The sequence below is a fragment of the Xenopus laevis genome, chromosome 3L, assembly GCF_017654675.1.
Source record: "Xenopus laevis strain J_2021 chromosome 3L, Xenopus_laevis_v10.1, whole genome shotgun sequence".
Classification (NCBI taxonomy): Eukaryota; Metazoa; Chordata; class Amphibia; order Anura; family Pipidae; genus Xenopus; species Xenopus laevis.
The window spans coordinates 69046701-69071551 of NC_054375.1; the positions used below are offsets into that span (position 1 = coordinate 69046701).

The 24851-nt window shown below is 32.9% G+C and overlaps 1 protein-coding gene across 5 annotated transcripts in view; it reads left to right on the forward strand.

The window, feature by feature from the left end:
- LOC108711107 (synaptotagmin-1) overlaps positions 1 to 24851 on the forward strand; it is a 308629-nt gene that overhangs the window by 92394 nt on the left and 191384 nt on the right. For all 5 annotated transcript variants that reach the window (XM_041586373.1, XM_041586368.1, XM_041586370.1 and 2 more), the window contains one exon: positions 7979 to 8016. The gene's annotated coding sequence lies outside the window, so the exon portion shown is untranslated. The remainder of the gene's footprint in view (positions 1 to 7978; positions 8017 to 24851) is intronic.

Below are 24851 nucleotides of genomic sequence, written 5' to 3' on the forward strand. Positions count from 1 at the left end.
AAATATATTATTACATTCCCCCCGTATGTCTGTTACATTTTATTTAATTTTCTTTTAGGTATTAGCTATATTCCATTTATAATTAAAAAAAAATGCTTTTTTGCAGCTTGATTATACATCTTGTCTGCTTTTTTAAAAAATATAAACTCTTGATTACACCGGTACATTTTACTTGACATTGATAAACCCCATTTGCATTCATGGTTACTCTCTTGCATCAATATACATTAAGGCTGGCAATCCAATGGAATGGTGTCAAACAGAGTCAGCATGTAGTTTATCAATAGCATACATCACTTACAAACCTAGTCTTTTAAATGTTATTGCCATGGTAAATCATCTGGGCTTGAGTGCTAAATGTCTTAAGTGATGGTTGTAGAGGGATTCACAGCATGTGTTGTAAATCTTATGTTAAGCAAATTCTTAGATCTCTTCTATGACTTTCTTGAACAGTCAGTTTGATCAATACTACTTACATTTTGCTCTTTACAAATGAAATAAAGCCATAATATTGAAATTAAAATGGATTTGATAAAATGTTTAGAGCCTTCCATATATTTTGCTTGGGTGATAACATGGAACACCACATAAAGGAGGTAATACAGGTATCCATTGATATTGTTAACTTTGTTCTCACTTACACTTACTTTTATTATAATATCAACAACAAATTTGAATACACATTTTAAGAAAGATCTAGGTGATATGGCAGATGCTACAAATGGTAATCTTCTGTATGATATTAAGGGGGTTATTTATTTAGGTTCGAGTTGTGTTTTCCATGAAAATTTTAGTTTTTGAAGTTATTTTTGATGAATAAAAGTTTATATCCAAGGTAATTCTAAAAACTCAAAAAAAAAACTAAAAAAAGAAGGAAAGAAGGAAAGCGTGATTTAAAAAAAAGCGTTAAAACAAAATATTATTAGCAAGTCTAGGTTTTTATTTACATGTAGAAAATTCAAGAACATTTTTCGATGCAACCCTATTTATTTGGTTTAACATAGGTGTAAACAGATCCTTTTAGAATATCAAAAGTATTCTCAGGGAAAAATTGAATGCCAAGCAGCACAGTGCTACAGTGTAAATTGACCAAATGATCATATATTAAAGTTTTGGCACAAAGTTGGCATAAGTTTAATTTATTAGAGGGGTGTGGTCTTCCATTGTGAGAGATGGACACGTAACTGAAGAGCTCCCTGTAGGGGGAATGGAACAAAGGCCTTGCGACCGGTAATTAGGCAGATATCCTGGCCAGAAAAATCTATGTCCGGAGGGCTGAAAACTATCTGGTAACCAGGGTAAAGCTCACCGTGACAAGCTGCTACAGGAGCGATGCAAGAGAAAGCATGCAATCCGCCATCTCGAGGAGTGCTACATCGTGAAGAAAGGAACTGTGAGGCTCATTTTTCGGATTCTCCCGGGATGTAGACACAGGTAGTCAGAATCTGAACACAATTAAACTCTTTCAATATGTTTCTCGGACGACCCTAATGAAAAGAAAAGCTTTAAAACCCATTACCGATGCCTAAGGGAAAAGAATATTCAATATAGGTGGGTATACCCATTTGCTCTGATGGCTTCAAGAGACAGAGTACAAGCAATCCTTAGAACTCCTAAAGATATGCTAACCTTCCTAGAAAGAATGCAACTAATGCAGTTACAACTACCAGGGTGGTTAGGAGACAAAGCTAACCCACAGATGCCAGATTTTGAGCTACAAGGAGTATGGTCGATCCAGCACATCCCCAAATATACCCCTAGGTCATCAAGGAATGCTAATCCAAGAGACAGCCATCCTAGGAAGAGAAGCTACTTAATCAGGAACTTTGAACTGGAACTTTTCTGGTAAAGGGACTAGTTACAAAGGATAGCGAAGGAACGGATCACGCAGATGACCTAAGGAAAAGCAACTACCTAAAGATTTAAACTGTTGCGCTTCCATGCTGTAACGCATAGAATTATTATTATAATTTATTGAATATTATTTGTATAATGATATGTCTAAATAATTGTTCTATTCATATCATCTTTAAGAATTAATTTATTTGGCCTTATATGTTGATATTACATGAATCTATAATGATCTACCCCATCAAATTCCATCTCAATCAGATAACCCTCTCTTCATAATTTCAGGGCAAAACTATATAACTCCAGGAGTGGGCCTCAACCCCACATATTTCTGGTATGGCCTACCAGAGACAGAAGGTCCCAAAACCACACCCCCACCCAATCCCTTCCCCCGTAGGACAAGGTTTACAACAAGTAAGATATACTATGAATGTATTATATTAATTTGGGTTAATGGTATAACGGCTATGTTTTTTTTATGTATGGAGTGTAAAGGCATAAGCTATAATGTTAATGGAATGAACAATCCTGTGAAAAGGGCACAAATTACAGGGGAATGTAAAAGATTAGGTGCAACGATTGTAATGCTACAGGAAACACACTTTAAGAGTGGCAATGTACCTCAACTAAAATGTAAACACTACATCAATATATACACTAGTAACAACCCTGAGAGGGAAAAGTAACATACATAGTAACATACTATAGTAACATAGTAGGTTAGGTTCAAAAAAGACACGTCCATCAAGTTCAACCTTTTAACCTGCCTAACTGCCAGTTGATCCAGAGGAAGCCAAAAACCCCCATCTGAAGCCTCTCCAGGAAAAAATTCCTTCCTGACTCCAAAATGGCAATCGGATTAGTCCCTGGATCAACTTGTACTATGAGCTATCTTTCAAAAGCCTGTATTCCCTCCCTTGCTAAAAAGCTATCCAACCCCTTCTTAAAGCTATCCAATGCATCAGCCAGTACAACTGACTCCGGGAGAGAATTCCACATCTTCACAGCTCTCACTGTAAAAAACCTGAATATTTAGGAGGAACCTATTTTCTTCTAAACAGAATGGGTGACCTTGTGTCAGCTGGAAAGACCTACTGGTAAATAAAGCATTACAGAGATTATTATACGATCTCCTTATATATTTATACATAGTTATCATATCACCCCTTAAACGCCTCTTCTCCAGAGTAAACATCCCCACTGTGGCCAGTCTTTCTTCATAGTTATTTTCGATACCTTTTACCAGCTTAGTTGCCCTTCTCTGCACCCTCTCTAATACAATAATGTCCTGTTTGAGTGATGGAGACCAAAACTGTACAGCATATTTTAGATGGGGCCTTAACAGTGCTCTATAGAATAACTGCTTCCTGCCGTGAATCAATGCCCCTTTTAATACAGCTCAAGACCTTATTTTCTGCCCTTGGTGCTGCTGACTGGCATTGCTTGCTACCATACCAGATGAAAGTGAATCTGAGAAAATCAGAAATACGGGTTGATCTAAAACTAAGCTCTCTTAGAACACAGGGATGCATGACATCAGGCCCATGAGCCTTATTTAAATAAATTTTTATTAAACCTTTATGGATCATATCCTGAGTCATCCACTGACTAGATTGAGATGAGCCATCAGTGCAGCTATGAAGTGAGCCTGGGAACTCACACTCCTCTATTGTATAGCACATTTGCTTTTTCTGTATCTATTACAACCATACTGGTACCATTATTTAATGGAGCAACACTCTCAACCTGCATCTTTTTATTATTAATATATTTTAAAAAAAAATTGGGGGTTAGTCTTAGCCTCCGCCTCAATGCACTCCATTTCCTTTCTTTGCCTTTCGGATTGCTGATTTACAACATTTATTGAGTATAGTAGGTTAGCCTGATATACCTTTAATAGAATATAAGAAGTGTAATTAATGTGATAGAAATTACTTGTAAACTGAAACATGAAACATGAAACATAAAACAAACAAACGTATATAATTCTGAATTGAAAGAAAGATCCGATGAATTAACTTTGTCCTCCCCTATTTTGCCTTTTGTACCCTCTTTCCCTTTTTGTTTCTTTTGAAAATAATAAAGAATACTTTGAATATACAATCCTTTACCATTAACCCTCTTCTGCAACACTTGCCTTAGGTTTACCTTTGTGGGGACTGGAGGCTCAGTTATTATTTTATATAATATTATATGTCCCTTGTACAGACCAAACCCATCAACAATGGGCTGTCTCCGTCAACATGTACATTTATGCTTCTGACTAAGAGCTGCCATAGAGGTGCCTTGTCATATTTTTACCCCTTTTTATTAAATGATTTATATAAAAACATAAAAACTAATTTTAATTTATTAGAGCCAAGTATAATTGTATATAAATATGACTATGCAATTATCAATTTATGAATATGAATAACTGCATCTACAGTTTGCATTTCAGCTGCCATCAACATAGGTTAAGAGAAGAGTTGCACTAGTAACTGGTATTGAAAATATTTTACAATAATTTAGTTTTTAGTAAAGAAAAATACAATCAGTTTTAAATACATTTATTTTAAATTCCCTTAAATGTTTATAATTCCTCTGGTTTATGTTTAAACTATGCAATTTGTCATAACAATGATGTAAACCATGGATTATCTGAATGTAAGCTGTAACCATTTACTATATTATTTTTATTTTACATTAAGGAAGTAGCAATAGTTAATGAAAATAAATCAAAATAAATGCAAATTTTCAGGGCAGGTAAGGTGTAATTTCCTTGTTTCTACACATGATCAAAATCTACTTATTATTTAAAAATCAAAAAGAATTCTATTTAGTAAGCTGCGATTAGAAGAACTAGACTTTAGAAAATTACTGATTTGATGAAATGGTATTGTTTGAGGCCCTGATGAACTTGGGCAGTGCACAGAATGTAGCAGCACTGTGAAATTGTCTGTATTGTCACTCTAGTGAGCACTATACAAAACATCTGACATCTCTGCCACTAGGTCTGTCAAACTGTCAAAGGAAAAAAATGAAAGAACAAGGAAATATCAAAACAGACCTGAAGTGTTTATATATTTTATGTATGTTTTCAATGTTACTGTTTTTCGTATTTTGTTTGCATAGTATCTGGGGCATAAGGTGACATATAGGTATGCAAGCTACATCACTGAAATACATTATATGAAAATAAGTATACCCATCAAAATGTGTGATGTAAAAAAAATGTTCCAAATGATCAAAATAATGCGTACAAACCAAACTTTATACCATTGTAAATTTAAGCTATATAAAAAACTTGAAGAAAAAAACTTCAGCTACCCTGGTTTGGTAGGATTCAAATAATTAAAATTGTGATCTTACCAAGATTTCTTTATAAAATTTAAATGTTGCTGATTTAACTTTTTTCATAACCAGAAAAGATGTATTACATAATTTGTATGGGGAGACAAACAGCCAAGAATTAAATACAATATTTTAATAAAGAGCAAAACATGGGGGGGGGGGTGGCTTCATAAAGAATCATTAATAAAAGAGAAGGTGATTGAAGATAAATGGCATAGAGACCACCCTCAATCTTGATAATGTAACATAAAAACAGATATATGCATATAAATTCAATTGCCTCTAGTAAATTTTTATTGTATTTAATCGAGGCTGTGAAAGCCATAATCCAAAGAGGAGGAAGTCGGTTGTACCTCCTTCAATACTAGATTGGTGTAGGTAAATAGAATATATAAGGAAGTACGAGGAAATCATGCTATGAAAAATGAGTTATGAGTATCATAAAACATGGGAACAATGGATTCTAAATGGTGACTTTGGTGAGGTTTAACCTGACTTTAAAGGTTGGATTAGTGTTATAAATAAGGTCCTATGACAAACTTTTCTGCCAAGCAGAACCACAATATGATTTTACGTGTAAACTATGCTGGATTTCTAAAGTTGCTTTTGTATTGTTTTTCCCTTGTTTTCCCTTCTTTTCTTTCTGTTCCTCCATTGTTTTTCTTGTTATAAAAATAATGAAATAAAGAACTTAATAAAATGAATAGCTGAAACTTTTGTAAGATATATACTTTTTGACAGAGAACCATGGTAAAGATTTTACCAGGGAAGAAGCATTTTCTTTCGGATAGCAGATTCTTGCAACAGTGTTTAACATTGACTGATGGGACAGAGCTGTGAGTCTGGTTTATTGTAGGAACCAAAACTCTAGGCAGGATGCAGAAAAGGCTTAGGTAAAAACCAGATCAATAAGGTGGGCATCATTATGGGTTGCTGTTTCTGTATGCTGCTAAACAAGGTTAGGTGGAGAAAGCAAGAAGGCTAAGATTGAGATGGGTAATCAATGCAGGGCTGTCAAAAGAGAGTCAGCTATGTGGGGTCTAGTGTGTGCACTTTACAAGTAGGAAATGAAGGCATGAAGAATTCTGCGGATATCAAATTATACTCATGCGTATTTCTCTTATCCTTTTCTATATGCAAGAAAAGCCAGCTCACTTTATAGATATTATGGATACATTCAGTTGTTTTGAACTTTTGTTTTTAAAACAGAAATGTATCTTATCTCTAAATTTAAATCTTCTTGATAATTCGCTACTTTTTCCACTACTTTTTCCTTTCATTGTGACTGCATGGCTGTGATCATAATATTCTCTCTTCATATTAATGATTTGCTATTTTCAATACATTTTTAATTTTTTCCAATCATTTTCTTTAATCTGGGTATTTTCAATTTAATTTATGTATAATCTCTAGATAGAATTGTTTATTTAGTTTAATCACACAGGGAAAATATACCGTTAACTGGTTTTTCTCAGGTCAAAATCCTTAAGAATGTATTTTCAGTTTTTTAAGTAGTCTGTTGTCTGAGCCACTCTAATAACTATTTGGTTTACTGAATTAATTTTTATTCTTAGATAATCCACCGTGAATTTGTGCAACAGATTTTTTTACATGGATTGATTAAACTATAGATTAAGGGGCCGATTTATCAAGGGTCGAATAGTAAAGTCGAATTTGAATATGAATTGTCGAGGTTTAAAATTCACACATTTGAATTTTAATCCCCCTATTTGTATGTAAAATTGAATGTGAGATTTATCACACCTCGACCATGGAAAGAGTCCTTATTTGAATATTCTGCCGAGTTCATGTTTAAGTATATAAATCAATGGCATAGGTCTGTTGAGCCATCTGGAAATGTTAATAGCCTTCCTGAGTCCTGACATTCAAGTTTTTTTTCAGAGAAAAACTCGATTCGTACAAATAGAATGCGAATCAAATACAATTCAAATTTTCGGTTAGGAACCATTCAATCGATTATTAGACATTTGATTTTTTTAAATAACCTCCCAGTCTAATGGTGAATATATTCAAATTAAAAAAATTCACATGAATTTTATATTTGACCTTTGATAAATGGGCCTCCCCTTGAATTAATGCTGAAAACTTATGAACAGAATAATACATATTTCAAATGCTTTCTGTACATCACATGTTTTATCAAAACATTTTTAAAAAATCTTTATGAATTACATTTTAGGTACTTTAGGTATGTACTTAGGGGGTTATTTATCAAAGTCCGAATTTATCTCAATATTTTCTGCTACAAACTCTGGTCAAATCTGCTTGGGTTTTTTAAACTGATTTATTATTACATTTTCCCAAAAATTTGATTTGTGGTAAAAAATCCGATTTTTAGAATTTTTTCATCCGATTCTATCGAATTTCACGATTTTTTTCAGAATTTTCACCCGAAAACTAGCGCACATCAAAAAATCATTGGGACATCTCCCGTTGACTTATATGCAACCTTGACCAGTCTGAGATGCCGGATTTTCAATAAACTTTAAAAGTATTTGCTACTTACAGTCATTTGGCAGTGTGGTGCTTCTTACTTTTAATAGACAAAGGGTTATTAATAAGCAAGATGCAAAGTATGCATTTTCATTTTTATTGTTAAAGGTAGCAAACATATATTTTAAATTGTTTTAGTTTTTGAAATGCTCTGTGATGGAAAATGACACACAGAGAAAGCTTGATCACTGCAAAACCCCACATATTAACAATGTTCTCCTTTAGGATTTCATACTGTAACTTTACAACTAAATGTAGCTTTGTTTTTTTTATTTTGCAGACAGAAAAATTGAACAGCAAAAGATTATAAAAGACACAGTAAGTATATTTTAAATCATTACTGGTTGCTTATTTCTAGATTAAAAAAATATGTTCCTGCAGCAACAACTGTTAGAGGTAGCGCAGTGACTCATGATAGTTATTTACATTAATGTCAATTTGAAAAAGTTCAGAAATATTCAGCTGATATAGTTCAAAGATGCCATTTCATTTCAGGTATGTAGATTTTGGTTCTGTTTATCCCTGATAATCCTCTTAAATCATTTAAAGATTAGTGTGATTGCAGCCCATTTCCATAGAAAATCTTAGTACACACATAATGTTCTATTTTAGTTTTTCTTCATAGTTATTTTTGTATATTGTATAGATTTTTTTTCGGGAGCATGCTTTTTCAAATAAGAATTACTTACATAAAGGAGTATGGCCCTGTGGAGTTATATTTACATTCACTAAAACAACTGAAATTATTGGAGAATCAGTCCAGAATGATTTTGTGTGTTACTACTGTAAAACAAGTTGGAAATATTATGAATGATTATTCAAATGGATTTTAGAACAGAATAATCTCCAGTTAATGCCACCTTCCACAGTTTCTACTTTTCAAAATATTCTTAAGTAAAAGAAAAAATAGTTTTACTTAAGTAAAAATTAAAAGTAGCTCTGACACAAAAAGACACATGCAAAATGATCAAACATTTTTCATTAAAATGATGTACAAGTACTTTGGAATGTATAATATGCTATGATTCAGAATGCTATCCATATATATTTATTGATTTGGAACTCTCTCATTATGCCTTCTTGAACACATACAGGCAAAATGTTCTAAAGTAGTGCTTTAAATACTTGGCAAAACATATCTTAATGACTAAATATTTTCTTGTTAATGCATAACATTGATTTTTTGTAAACAGAGACACTAATGGATGACACCGCTCTTGTATGTCTGAAAATCTTGCTTCTTTACTGGCATTTTTTATTTTAATTTCCATTTATTATGTGCAGAAATAAAGTAAGTATACTATGCAGGTACACCATGTGGACAACTGAAGCAATATAATATTTGTTTTCCTAAACAAGTTGTTTTACTGGGGATTAATTACTAGCAGCATAAAAATGCATTGTTACTGAATTGTTTTATGCTGCGAAAAAGTCAGCTGTCTAAACAAACAGTATGCTAATCAGGGTGATGGATATACTGTAGATCATGCTCTCTTTTTAAACCTTTGTCCATCTGTTTGAGGATATAATCAACTAAACAAATTGGGCCCCCTTAATTTTATCATTTTTATAAAAAGATACATGCAGGAGAGGATCGCGTGAGTCACCATAAAATATTTATAAAATGTTACCCCTAAACCCCTTAATCCCTTTAGTGCAGGCCATTGTCTTTTTGATCTATGCTGTGTGTTGCCATATAAGCAACCATTTGTCATTATGTAGGCACTGTAGATTCTATGTTGCCTGTCTATAAAACTATTTATAGATGTTGGGTGGCCTTAGATTTTTTTAAAAACTGCCTCATCCCTTATACCTATGAACTTTTGTTCTCAACGCCATTATATAGTGATGGGCGAATTTATTCGCCAGGCGCGAATTCGCCACCAGCGAATAAATTCGCAAAACGCCCGCAAAAATTCGGCGGCTTCAAAAAAAAATTTTCCGAAAAAAAAATTTTCCGCCAAAAACGGGCGCCGGCGTAAAAAACGGGCGCTGTTTCGCGAATTTCCCGTGAAATTAGTGAATTTTTCATCGAAGCGAAACGGCGCAAATTCGCCCATCACTACCATTATACAACATGTTATCTCCTACTTTGCAGTAGGGGATGCTCATACGTGCAACCTGAACATCTAGGGTTTATTTTCTCACATGTGCAGGGTCCTCTGTTAGTAATCAAGACAAATGGGCTTTAAACATTTTAATTCCCCATTTTTTTTTTCTTTTTAAAAAAAATTAAAACCTGTATGGATCCTCTTTTGTACCAGCTTGACACAACTGCAATTTGGTGGTGGGATAGGGGCCTCTGGAATGATTACACAGAGGTCTCCTTTAATAACATACATGGCTTTTAACATAGTTAAAATTATTTTGTCTCTTAAAGTATCTCTTTGCAAAATCATAAAATGACTAATATAGTCAGACAGTTTGATTAGTTTCAACCAAATTCCATCCATTATTGGGTATTTAAGCAGACAGCTCTGCAGTTCTTCAGGATTGCAGACACACTGTTGGTACATAAACTTGTGATGATTCCTCCCAGGATTACATGGAGGATGCATTAAATAATCAGGAAATTACAGGGCCACCATTCCTTGATATCAGCCACCTTATAAGTTGGATCAAAGAAAGTTGGCAACAAGGTCTCAAGTGATAGTAAGGCAGAAAATCTATATAAGTAGTAAGTAAAAAAACAAATAAATCCCCCTTTAAATCATTTTTATGCATCTTGAAATAATTATATTTTAATGATTTTTCACACAATGTTTTGTTTGAATGCTAAACTAGGCAGAATTGTAAGATTTAGATAAGCTATGTAATGCCAATCTTTTAACACTTCAGTTAGCTTGAATGATGTGATCTTTACACCAGGGACTCAACAGAGTTTCCATTTTATAAAAAATTGCTTCAAGAGCTTGTATTTGACATTTGATGATTTATATATTGTTTATATGGCCATGAAAAAGATTTCAGGCAATTTGCCTATACATTTTCTTCAAGGTGACAAATCACAGTCACTTTTATGTGTTAAAAATGAATTTACAATAGGAAATAGAAATACAATATAGAATGTCCTCCTGTCCTAACCTTCAAGTTTTCAACTCTTTTCCAATTACCTTTTAGCAGAGGACATCGGCTTTAAAAAGGTTAATGATTGTTAATTAATGGCCCTATGATTGGGTGAAGATCTGTAGTGATCCAGTGTTTCAGTTCTCATCAAATTATCAAAATATGTAGAGGTCATGCCCCATCCAAATCTCTGTTAGCCAATAAGCTTGCACATGCTTCAGGCCACTGGCTGACTATATTTCTAGTTCTCAGGGATGAAGTCTAATCCAGGTAGATATTCATTGATTCATGTTCGGGGCTCACACAATAGTTTAGAGGAATGTAGCAATCTAAACAACCCTACTTATCTACTACTGATATTGTTTTGGAAAGCTTTAGACCTTATGTAAAGATGCATACTATTTTGTTCAGGTGTTCTGTCCTGTAGCATATCACAGCGTCTTATGCCATGTGAAAATTATGGAAATCATGAGATATCTAAACATGACCAAAGTCTTTCTTTGAAAAAGAGATGCTGTTTTTGCATACTGAAACCTACTGAAAACCATTGAAGCTGATTCTGATGAAAGGAAGGCAGTACCCCTTGTTTTGTAATGCCATAAAAAAGTTTTTTTTAATAATTCATTGCAGCAATCAAGAAGTTGGCAGAACATGTTTATCAATCAATCTGAGCCTCAAAATGTAATTTACTTTGTCTCTTTAAGGTGCAGAGATTTATAGTTAAAAACAGCCCAGTGCAGTAAGAGTAAGATGGGGTTAGAAGGAATCAACTGCAGCCTTATACATTCACCCATTATCTTTACCCTCTCACCCCAAAACAAGATTAATCCTAAATGAAGGCAAAACAAATCTAATTCAAATACATAAAATAATATTTAATTGAATTAGCTGTAGTAAAAGGCTGCTGCTGAACTGTACTGTCATCCAAAATTTCCACTTGTTAATAAGCACATGCAGCTAAAAAAAATGTATTGACAGCTTTTGGCTTAATTGGAAAGTATTGGTTGTTTTCCCTCCAAATAAAGAAAGTAACCTTGCCTGTAATAAGGTAGAAATCATCTTTCAAGCCAGAGGGCCAGAATCTGTTCAGAGAATAACCCATAGCAGTGTTTTCAATAAATATCTCTGCCTTTTCTATTTCTAACCTAGTATGTGCTTAATCTGAAATTCCAGTTCTACTCATTCTCTGACCTACTTTCCTACCAGGGAAAATTGATTCTTGTATGAAATTCCTCAGGATTCAACCTTCAATATATTTGTTTTTTCTTTTAATTAATTTTGGCTAAAAAAATATATATTTTTAAAAATCTGGTATTAGTTATGTGAAATTAATTAATCTGCAGACACTGGTACTTAATCACAAATCTGTGGCTTCCTTCCAGGAGATCATCCATTCAGATAATTATTTGTCAATGTCCTATGACATATTTTAGTGACACATAATTACTTAAAATAAAGCATACTTGTTTGTTCTTCATAAACTACACATGGTAATTTAGTTTTTAAAGTATTGTATCATATTATATCATATTATAGAACAGGAATATGTAAAACTGACTTGATATGATTGATATTATTATTACAAAAACATTATAAACACATTTTAAAAAGTCCTTAGTGTGGCTTCAGCTGTTGGTACTGCAAATAATTTAATTTATAGTTTAATTTATATATCTCTTTAGTCAAGTAAATTAACAGTTAACAATATTTTACGTATGAGCAGTATTAATTTCCATGGTATAAAAAAGCCGCAAAACCTGTAGTATATAATCATAAGTATGAATCATTTAAAATGTCACTTCATTCTCCATTCTCTCCATTTTTTCATTTACTCCCACATACTTTACAATTTGTTTAAATGTTATGCAATAATGTTATTTTGAAAGTGGAGGAAGGGGATTATGTTATTTTGTATTTTACATAACCATAAAATAAAAACCATGAAATATAAATTATTCACAAATATAGAATATACTTATACTGTAGCTCTAAAACAGTGTTACCTTTTACATGCTAGAATGCAGAAGTCATGTTAAATATATGGTAGAATTTGACAGAGTAAGGTTTCAAATTAATTTTGAAAATAAAGAAAAACAATGAAAGAAACAATATACAGTAGTGTTCTTGCAGTAAGCATTCAACTTCAAAAGGCAAGCTTCTCTAACTTTTGCCTTTCCACCTTTAGTTGAATGATTATCTGCTGAGGGATAGCTGTGTCCAAATTCATCAGTAGCTAAAGCGCCATAGATTTGGCTTTCTACTTTTCAACAAATAGCCTCCACATGGTTCATTTATCAATTTGTAACTAAAAAATATTGTTTTGAAGAAAGTCTACCCCTGCCTAAAGGACACATTTTTTTTCTTATTTGCCTTTGGTATTCAAGGGAACCTTTTCAGAGGGTTAACTTTTCAAATACAAGCTTCTTTATGGTTAGTAACATCAATCTAAATATATACATCTCTTGAAAAGGAAAAGCTATATACAGAATTTCTGATTCTAAAAAGAATGATTCTAAAAAGAATCAAAATCATACTGCATTTTCATAGCAAAACTGTAAATGTTTTAGGCAGTAAAAAAGACATATCCTTCTAGGTCATTGCCATTACATATATTTTGCCAAAAGAGTACATACAGTAGGTGATATTGAAATAGTTTCCAATTATTTAAAAAAAAAGTGTTAAATGATCTCAACTAAGAAAAATACTTTTTCACAGAAGCCACTTTCGATATATTTTTGTTATCTTTATAGTAACTAAAGAAAAACATGTTAACATTTTCAATACATTATTTCTACATATCGTCTGAAATTGGTACAAAAGTAACCAACATTCCAACACTCTCTTTGTCTCAGCAGAGCGCTGAATTGTTTCACTTCTGTATTGTACATAAAAGACAGTTCAAACTGTCTAAAGTTAAGTTTGGCAAGTCAGTCTATCAAAATAGAAATAATTGAAATGCACTTGCTGTAGGGATGATTGAAACATCTTTTTATATTATATGACATAATTTGTACATTAAATGTTTACATAGAAATCAAATGAATCTACATCACCGAGTGGATCAGAATAAATCCTAATGGAATGCTTAATTTTAGTATTTAAAGTTTTATGCATGCCAAATTAAAATTACCATCATTCCATGTTCTAATAATGTAGTTGTTCATAAGAAGTACAACAAATATCACAGTATTCAGGGCGGCAAGAATATAATATATAATGTATATTTACTATGTTAGGTTTAGATTAATCATTTTAATTCCATGTTAAAGGGGAACTACGAGTTCATCATGAAAATCATCAATAGAGTGTCCTTAATATGTAAAATATTGTTAAGAATATTAATTTACCTCTTTTCTGCTGCAGAGAACTAGCAGTATTCATCTGTTTATTTTCAAAAGGTGTAGGCTTGTTAAACATGCTTCTGACATCACCACTATTTTTTCAAATTCCATGATCAAAAACTACATCTACCATAATGCCTCTCCTTATCTTTTATTCGTCTCCGGGACAGTGATTTGGCTCTCCTTACCACAGCATTTTCTTTGTAGCCTGCTCCTATAAAAATAAAAGAGGAAAAAGTTAAAACACCCTTGCCCCTTAACTTAATCAATCTCACTGTCCAGGGATCTTTGAATGTACACTGAGGGCGGGGTGAAAAGGAGGTTATCCGAGGTTAAGGTTCTGCTATCTCCTGAGCATGATGACATCAAGATTTGTGATTACCAATTACTTTTACACTTCAGAGGTCTATAGCAGGAGTCAGAGACAATGGAGGGGATAAGGGCTAAGTAACCATTAGGAAGAAATTTTGAACAAAATGGACTAAAAAAGGTAAAAAAAAAATAATGCATTCCTATTGAGAAAGGGAGATTTTTTGCCAGAACCCAGAGTTCCCCTTTAACTGAGTGAGAACATTAATTAACTTTTTAAACTTGAGCCTGTCTTAATAAAATGGTTATCAACTTCTCTCCAACCAATCAAATAATTCATTGGGATTTGTTGCCTTTGTTGTCATTCTTTCAAATTGTAAGACCTAGTTTTAAACCTTTGGAATATAACAGTGTTATGTTGTTTATAAATTTGTTTGTTAGCTGTAAACATCAAAAAAGTGGGCAGTTATTTAGTTTTTGCGTTGTTCAGCAACTATTTCATCAACTGAGGGGCTCTGCAGGCATTTCTTTCTCCATGTAGGATTAAGTAATATATTTGCTGCTACTTAGGTGCGTATTACTGTACATATGAAAAAGCTTGGCAACATAGGAAAGGTGGGAAAGCACAGATTTATTTTTTTTGATTCATCATACTTTTCAAGGAAAATATGTTCTTGCAATTTTTGTGTACCATGCTGAGAGATATACAGCTGGTAATATATATATTCTGCCGCTATATTTTATTGTTTTGGAATAAATTGACAAGTAGGTTCAAGGCAAGATGCACATTGATTTTCACTTACAGTAGACTAATTTTCTGTGCAGAATTAATCACTTTTTTCTTTTTGTATGCCTTACCAGCTACAGGCAGTGGCAGTAAGGTGACAACGATGACAGGGAACACCAACATACTCTCTCCAGGGATAAGTATCACCATTAGTTTATATTTTACTCCTGCTAATTGGACATGCGCTACCAATGCAGCATGCTTGCAGATAGATGCATATTTTACTTTAACTATGTGCTTGAAATCATCTGATTCCAGGAGCAGAAATGAAAGCTCTGATAAAGCATGACAAGTTATTATAATGGTTTAAGTGTTCACTAAAATAAAACTTTTACTAAAATAAAACTTAGAAGATATATGAAAAAGGTTATTGATAGAACTTAATTTGTTTCTTTACTACATGAGTTAAAACTAAATAGCAAGAAATAAGATGGAGATCAAATGTAAAGGCATAGAAAGCTATTTGAAGGACATATACTGTGAGAACTTTTTCAAAAATTGTCCAGAAAAAGGCTAGAAGTTATATCTCAATCGCTAGAGAAAATACACTTAATATAATGCAACTGGCTGTCCTAAACAAGTCTAGGGTTAACTACACACAACGTGGTGTGTCTTATGCTGGCGATTTGGTAATATATGTGCCAGAAAAAGATCACTACTTGTCTGCTATAACATTTATAAGACTTTGATTTCAGCCACTTCTACAGAGGTAGTTAAGGTATTGCAAAACCTGTTGAAGTGATAGATCCAATGAAAAGTCACATTTCCCACAGCAAACAGTCATTTGTTCCCATGTAAGTGGCCATGACAAATTGCAGCATTATGCTGCATTATGTCCCACACATAACAGTACTATGTCAGAGAGAATGGAAACTCTACTGTAGCTATAGACATAGAAGAGGAGGAATAAGCTTTTCTTAGGCTTGGTAAAATTCTGCAAATAAAATTTGGTAAAGATCTGCTACAAGTACTAAAAAATAGATCTCTGGCTTTTTTTCTACCTTAGACTTCTAAAAGCAAATGATTGGTTCATGTATATTGCCAGACTAGGGAACACTTTGCCCCCCATATATCTTACAGACATACTGTAGTATAATAGATTTGTGACACTATAATTTTCCTATATAGAGCATGCAAAAGCTTGCTTAGCATGAATGAGGCTCCAGTGTTTATCCATAATGCAGACACACGTAGTCTCCAATAAAATGTAAAACATATATAAGATGACATCAGTATATGCTTTAAATTACATTCGTTTACAAATATCAGTTTTAAATCCAATGGCTATTTTGGGAGGTATATAACAAAAGACTGAGATTACTTATTGTGCCTAAGGTTACAGTCAGAAATCGTGTTTATTCCAAATTAAATAAAATAAACAAAAGCATCAAAAAAAAAAGTGCCTGATGGTGGAAACGACTAGAACTTAAAATGTGTATAACGTTTTTCATTTATATCACTCTTTCTACTGATTTGAGATTTTTGACTGTTGCTTTCCTTGCTATGCTGCATCAACTAAAGCAACACAATGCATGGCAAACAAACTTTAATCATATTAACATGAGCTGTTCTTGGTGCAGGCATTGTGCATGCCCATTATGACAATTTTGCATCAATAACAGAGCTGCATCATATGAATTTATAGTTAAACTTATGACTTATCTTTTATATCATCTGTATATTTACTTTTATACTGAATTAATGTTAAATCCAATCATTTGCAACTTTTCAACAAAGATCATGAATTTTTCACTTATGTCAGTTCACAATATTTGAATGGTATTGTGCCTGTTTTGAACTTGATTGCACCTTGTATATGCATGCAATTCTAAACATTCTTGTCACTATCTACTGTAATGATCATGTCATACAATTCTTCACAGGATCACAAAATTAATATATTTTGTTTGGCTATGTATTTCTATCGTAAGAATTGTGTGTAAAATGACTTGTCTATAGTACTGGTAACTGTAATGGGCTCTTCCATTTATCATCATGAACATTAAAAGAAAGGATGAAAATATGACAAGCTAAGAACATTTCTAAATTTCAGAATATACTATGAAGACAATATAAAGAGCATGACATTGATTGCCCAGGAAGAGTTTTTTTGGGCATTTATATTCTATGAAATCACAGGTGTCAGACATTAATAACTGAATTAAATCATACATTGTTCTTGTTCTTATCAAAAATACTAATAAAAGTCAGTGATTGTACTCTCCGTACTCCCTGTGCTGTGCTGTAAATTTCAGAGCTGTTCTTAAATACTATAAATAATTGCAACCTTATCTAAGGCTTTGTATTATCCCATTCAAAGACTGCCAAAAGCTATTAAGAAACAAGATTACAAAAGTAACATGAAAATGTAGGTACTTTTAAAAGAAGTAATTGAAATGTCAAATAATTCTCAACCGTTGTAATTCATCCAGTAGAGGGTTAGCAAAATGATATAGAATAAAAATAATAAAGCATTATTATTCTTATCGCAAAAAGGTTTGGTTATAAAACAAGAGATATTTGTTCCAGCTGTTTAGTAAACAAGGTACAATCATATATTAACACCTTTGTTTTAGTTCATCATATACTGTCAGTACCACGTTTTGCACAGTCAAGTAAAATGTATTGCAAAAGTTGCAATGACCAGAAAAAGGAAATTGTACATGGGAACTGTAAATCTGAGCTACAATAATGTGAACACTCTCAAATATTCATTTTTGTTGAAAAATGTTTATGGAGATGTTCGTAATATTATTGTGATAGCAGGAACAGAAGACTTTCATTACACTGAATGAGAGTTTGACATAACATACATTTGACTGCATTAAAGGTCATGTACCTGGAAAAATGCAACCAGTGCAACAGTTATGGATTATTTTTCAAAGTTTCCTCTTAGCCTGTAATCACTGATATATCTCTGGATCTAAGTTTAACTTTAACATAGGTAAGTATTTTAGTGAAAAGATTACAATAACATTTTTGAGAAACTTTGTGTTGTTGTTCCATCGTCCATGACAATAGTCCGGTAGATAAAATAAACTGTATGGTGGGTGCTCAAACAATCTGATGTTTATTCGAATGATTTTAAAGTTTATGAGAATTGGTTCCACAATCTTGTTGTTACAATCATACTGATTCAAACATCTATAATAAACTTGTTTGAGCTGTATCACAAAATACAGTTTATCATAATGGATTTTTATTATTGGCCCTCATTGGAAGATACCTTAAATTAACATGGGAACATTTTGACCAAAATGTCATAGTTGTATAAAGTGTGGCAGTATCTGCTAATGTAGTCTTTATAAGAAAGTCTTACTGTAGTGCACTGGCCACAAATATGCTTTCCTCATATTTATAATGAACCAATATTTTTCCATTTTGATGGCTTCCTCCACCAACATTAGATAATGTAAAATTTTCAAAATTCTCTGTTCTGTATCTTGCAATGAGACATACAATACTCCTGAATTAGAACTGACCAGTTGCCTGAATTAGAACTGACCAGTTGGGAATAAGGTAAAGTTAGAATTAATGATTGAGGAAGAACACTGCTAGCGTGGATGTGTCAGCATCTGTATTTTTCCAAAAAATAAGAATAATACATTTGCCTTATTCCCATTACTCACCATTGTGGTCTCCTGATTCTGGCAGTAGAACTGACACTCACTGGTGAATAAAATAAACTGTGGTCATAAATGTGGTTCAGTAGTAACATTTTTTATTTTTCCAAAATAAACTAAGAGTTCTGAGGTATGAAATGAATTTATGGGCACATTTAAAAAGTATTGAATTGAGGAATACTACTACTATATGCCTAGAAATTCAATAGTTTGCCTAGCTATTAATGCTTTTATGACCGCAAGTAAAATTTTAGTAGCACAGAAATGCAGATGTTCTGTCGTCACAATTTGTTGAAGGAAAATATTGGGCAAGGTGTTCACAACCTTAACCTGAATCAGGTCTTTATGAATTTGTGTAAAAAAACCATTATTGAAACAGAGTCATATTGTCTGTTCCATAACAGAAACATTGCCACTTGCCAAGATGCCCATTCATTTCAATGGATGCTTAGTTGTATTGGTTTATGCTTTGTTTCTTAGTACATTTTACATATGACTATGAATATTTTCATTCATCCAGGTCATGGTATATCTAGTATAAGTAATTCTAAAACAACTGGACTTACTGTGTAATCATTGAAGACATCATACTACTCATCCGAGCAGCTTCTTCAGTTCAACTGACTGACTGGTATGGGAAGTCCTTGACATATAAACTCTTCCACTAATCCAATCACAGTGGCACATTGTAACTCTTCAGAGAGGTGACACCTGAAACTCACAGAGGTGTGATTCTGTGGGGTTACTGTGATATGACAGTGAGTAGTGAAACGTCTTCAATGATTACTCAGCAAGTCCAGTTGTTTAAGATATATTTTACATAGTTTTTTTGTGTATGTGTCTGTGTGTGTTGGTGAGGTACATGACACCTGAAATTAAACTGTTCATATAACATATAAAATTGCTTAATTATTTTGCCATAAAAGTTCTTTGTGATGCTTTAGCTATCAGGTCCCCCATGATGGGGCTATCATATTTGTGCTGCAGTAGTCCATTAGTATTAGAAATTATGACAAGTTTAGAAAGGTCAATCATATTGGCAACTAATCTTGTTTAGGAACTTCAAGTAACAATTACTTACAAAACCTAGTGAAAAATGATAAACTTGACCTATAGGTAACTTTTTATATCCATTAATATTTAGTTTTTTCGTGTCAGTATTACTTTAAGATCCATAAAACTTTCTATAGATCTAACTAACTTTAAATACTCCTGTTGACATCCTACTGCTGTTTACATATGCTACTTAGGACATTGCCTATAGCATTTTGAGATGTAAATTCTCATTAACATTAGTGCACTGCACATACACATACTGTATGAACTGCAGCAATGAAAGCAAAACAGCATAACAAAATAGAAGAATATGGAGTAGAGACTAAAAGACGAAGACAGCATATACTTTGCACATTGCAAAATACCAAGTTTTCTGCTGACGGGTCTGATTTTAAGAATTTGTCCTCGTCGTCAGTTACTTTAAAGTTTTGTTATTGATATATTTCTCCATTCGGTTTATGAGATGTACGTTAGTTAATCATTAAAGTATGCTACATCTTATTTCATGCAAAGATATTGCTTATTACTACAATTTACTAAATTTTGAATTATTGGAAAACAATCTTATGTGTAACACTAAGGTGTTGATTTATTATTAAATGAGGGTAGGGTCATGTAAAATGAGGTAAAAGAAGTAGAGCATGTTTTCTATATCTTTTGCAATTTCTTTGCTTATGCAGTTTTTTCCCGAAATAGTTTTTTTGGGGGTTTTTTTGGATCACATTTTACCCTCAGATCAAAACTGAAACAGATTTACTAAGCTCGAGTGAATAGTTCGAATGCAAAAATATTCGAATTTCGAAGTATTTTTTTGGGTACTTTGACCATCGAATTGGTCAAATTCGGTCGAATTGAATGATTCAAATGATTTGAAGTAAAAATTGTTAGATTATTCGACCATTCGATAATCAAAGTACTGTCTCTTTAAAAAAACTTTGACTTCATACTTCGCCACATTAAAGCTACCGAAGTGCAATGTTAGCCTATGGGGACCTTCCAGAGCACTTTTCTACGTTTTTTTGATCTAATAAAAATCATTCGATCGATCGCTTAAAATCGTTCGATTCAAACGATTTTTTCGTTCGATCGAATGATTTTTATTCGATCGTACGATCTAGGCTTTTGCGCTAAAATCCTTCAAATTCGATATTCAAATTCGAAGGATTTTACTTCGAGGGTTGAATTAGAGGGTTTTTTAACCCTCGAAATTTGACCCTTGATAACTCTGCCCCATAGTACATAAAATTTGGTGAGTTTTTTATTTTTGAAAGCGTGTCAAAAATAGCTGCAGAGGCAAACACATGCGAGTGATAAAATAAAGAATCTGATTTAACCCATTCTTGACCTTTAATTACTAATAAATCAGCCCCAGAGTGTAGAACTAGATAAAAAATCTTGTAGAAAAAAGTAGAGTTTAAAGCTATAATAAGGAGACAGTACTGTATCAGATGGCTGTTGTTTTGAATTTATAGTTACCAAGTTTAAGAACTAAACTGATATTAAAAAGAAACAGATACGTATATGGATTTTTGTAGAATGCTAAAAGCTAATTATCATGCTTGTGTTTTCAGCTCCATGGGTTTAATCAGTCCTATTTGTAGTGGTTATGATGAATATGTCATTTATTTCCATCTCCTCCTGACTCCATTTACTGATTTGCAAGAATGACAGTGTGCATGCTAAGAGGACAATCACTCTTTACACATGAAAGCTTTCCAGTGTATTGTGTTGGACACCTTTGATACCTAAGGTGTTGATTGTGGTCTGATCATCCATGAAGAGGGCAACTCTCTTTACTGGCAAGGTTATTATGGAAGCAGAAAATAAGAAAGTAATGAAAGAAATCAGTGTGCAGACTGGGAAAAAGCATTTGTCACTGGAAATCAAGCTAAATAGGATTTTGATGAAAACAAATTGTATTTTTAACTAATGAAAACTGCCCTATCAATACTGCAGATGTATAAATACATTTGACTTATGTTCATAAAATTACGAGCTCGGTTATGAGAATTTGCTCTTCACAAATGGATACAAAAATTCAGCAGCAACAACGAAGAACTGGACATGTGTTTTTTTTTTCACATAACATTCTCCTTTGATGTTATAACATTTACCAGAATGTAATATTAGCCACTAGAGGAAATTTGAGATGTTCTTTTGTGATTCTTAATGACTCTGAAATTATGATCTAGTTTTGTGCATTATTGATTGTAAAATAATCTTACTTTGACAAAAAAGATTGATTGTCTTTTATTTTTAGAGCCTATATGCAGCTACTTAGCTAAAGATAGACTGATATAATTGTGCTACACGATGAGATGATATTACTGCCAGAAAAGCACAAATATTATAGCCTATGTTTTCAACACTGCTCTTTCTGAGGTGTTTTTAAAGAAAGTTTGATATTGCATCACATGTACCTGAGCTATTAGTAGGTTTTCATCTTTGATTTACCTAAATAGATCATATTGATCAGAACTAATTAGAAGTCAAATGTCATTAGGCCCCAGTATTAATACATATTTTGTAAAATCACTTCACTTTATTGTATTGGCATTTTCAGGAACTTAAATGGAAGATAAATGGAAGAGAAAAGCACAGATGAGGGTTTTTTTTAGAAATAGGTCAACATAGATCACCTCTAGTCCATGCTTTTCTTTTCTGTCACTTTTAATCCTTCTGTGCTGATACCACAATTTCAAGAGATGTGTATTCTATATGAGTTGATAAATAGGATGATAAACCAACAAACATATTTACTATATAGACATTTACAAGATTTTGAATGACAGAGAAGCATTTTTCTGTGTAAGTGTTTAAACTTTTAAAAAAACTTGCATATGGAAAATGTATTGGCTGTTTCTTTTAAAATCTCTGTTCATATACTTGTAGTTCGATAAAGCTGCACATTAAATTAAGTTCACCAGTCCTTTAAGCTTACCGACAATCATATTTGCATTGCAGCTCTTTAAGGTGAAAGCCAGTTGCTGAATTAGACTTGGCATGAAACGGCTTCCTACTGTTAGAAAAACCTACATAACCTAAAGTTAAAAAGCACTATAAATATTAATGGAAAGTTTTCATGTGCAAGATGCCTAAGAACATCTCACTATGAGGTATTTGATAGAAATGTTTATTATATTCAGCAGGTGAAAATAATATCACATATTTGCATTCATTTACATTCAGAATATTATTATGCTCATTCTAATCCTTCACTCGAGCTAAGTAAATGTGCCCCTTACTGTTACTTCTACAGTTTACATTTTAACCTCAGTTTTAAGTTTTTGTACTTTGGGAAACATGTTTACTACTGGTATAAGCAAAGCGTCCCATCTTTAGTTCATTTCTCTACCCCAGTTTACCCTGTATAATATGGGGATTTATAAAAGGTCGAGTTGATTATTACCTTAAAAATTCAAGTTTTCAAGGGTATATTTCAGTCAAAATAAACAAATAAAAAAAACTTGAATTTTCCAGGTTTTTTTTCCATTTATTATACCCCCAAATCTGGAAAGGTCCCTTCAACCATCTGAAGATATTGTAGCCTTCATGATGTTCGGGGTATTTTCTGGTTTTGCTCGAAAACTTGATTAATTCGAGTAGAGGATTTTTTTTCCCCAAAAACTTAATTAATTTGAGTTTTTGGGTTTTTCACCCCGACTGCACTGATTCAAGTTTTTTGCATTTGCGTTTATTCATAAATTAGAAAACTTTCAAGTTGAGCGTTCATTCAAGGTATAAAAAACCTCACAAACCTCTAAAACTAGATCTTTGATAAATAACGCCCTAAATATAATGAAAGCAATAATAGATGCTGGTCCGTCATCACATGCCATGGTTAAGGGCATGATTCAGCATGAGGGGAGACTGGTTAGATGCTCTGGCCTTTATTTGAGAATAGAGACATGGAATACACATTCAGCAACTTATTTGTCCTTGTCTCAACAGAGTTTTTAAAGGGCACACATGCAATTATTTTCTTACTTTTCTCCATTAAAAAGACGGATACATTAATTATTCATGCACTTCATTTTAGGCACACACCCTTTAAAAGATAAGCTAACAGAACATTAAATGCAAATTTAATGACTGAAGGTCTAAACCACCAAGTCAGTTCAACGCCAGGGCTCCATGCGTGTACTATGAGGTGGCTTTCCTCCAATAAGAATAATTCTTCCCTGATACAGATTTTTGAACTATGGCACAGTGAGATTAGTACAGAACTTGTGTAGCCATTAACATGCTGTCAGCAATGAATTAACATCCATTCAAGTTGCTGTAAGTTAATGCATCGTTTGGTAATGGCTTGATAATGAATGTTTGATAATAGCTTGTCATCATATTGCTTAGAGTCTCAGGGGCACTTCTAACCTATGACATTCGTTGCGTCTGGATAAGTTGGCAAGACTTTCCAGTGGAGAGATTCTAAAAAATGAATGACAAGCACTGGAAGATGTAAGTATACATAAGGGGATTAGAGAGACACAGAGCAAAACAAACTAGCTTATACTTCCTCAGGCAAATCAAGAAAATCAGAGGGGGACAGGCACTGTACATGGATATTAAAGGTCCAATGGCGTTTCTGTCCCCACATCTATTTATTTAAATCTTCAAATTAATTTTCCCCCTTACCACTTGCTTACTAGGAAAATTGGTTGGAAACTGTTCTTGGTAAATTCTCTTTTATGGAACTGCGTAGAAGGTGACCAGAGTCAAGTTGCTTGATATGTATTTGATTTCATTGGAAACTGGACATGTTTCATATTCATTTTATGCCTGTTAATTTAGTTTATATATTAATATACTCAATCAATCTTTCTAATAAATATGAAAATCACTTTCCTTCTTCCTACACCTTGCAGTGAACAATAGATGTCCGATTGTATAGAAAGGAAAAATAGGTATTGCATTAAATGATTACTGACATTACATTTTCAAAGTTCTCAAAGCTATGTAACACACATAGTT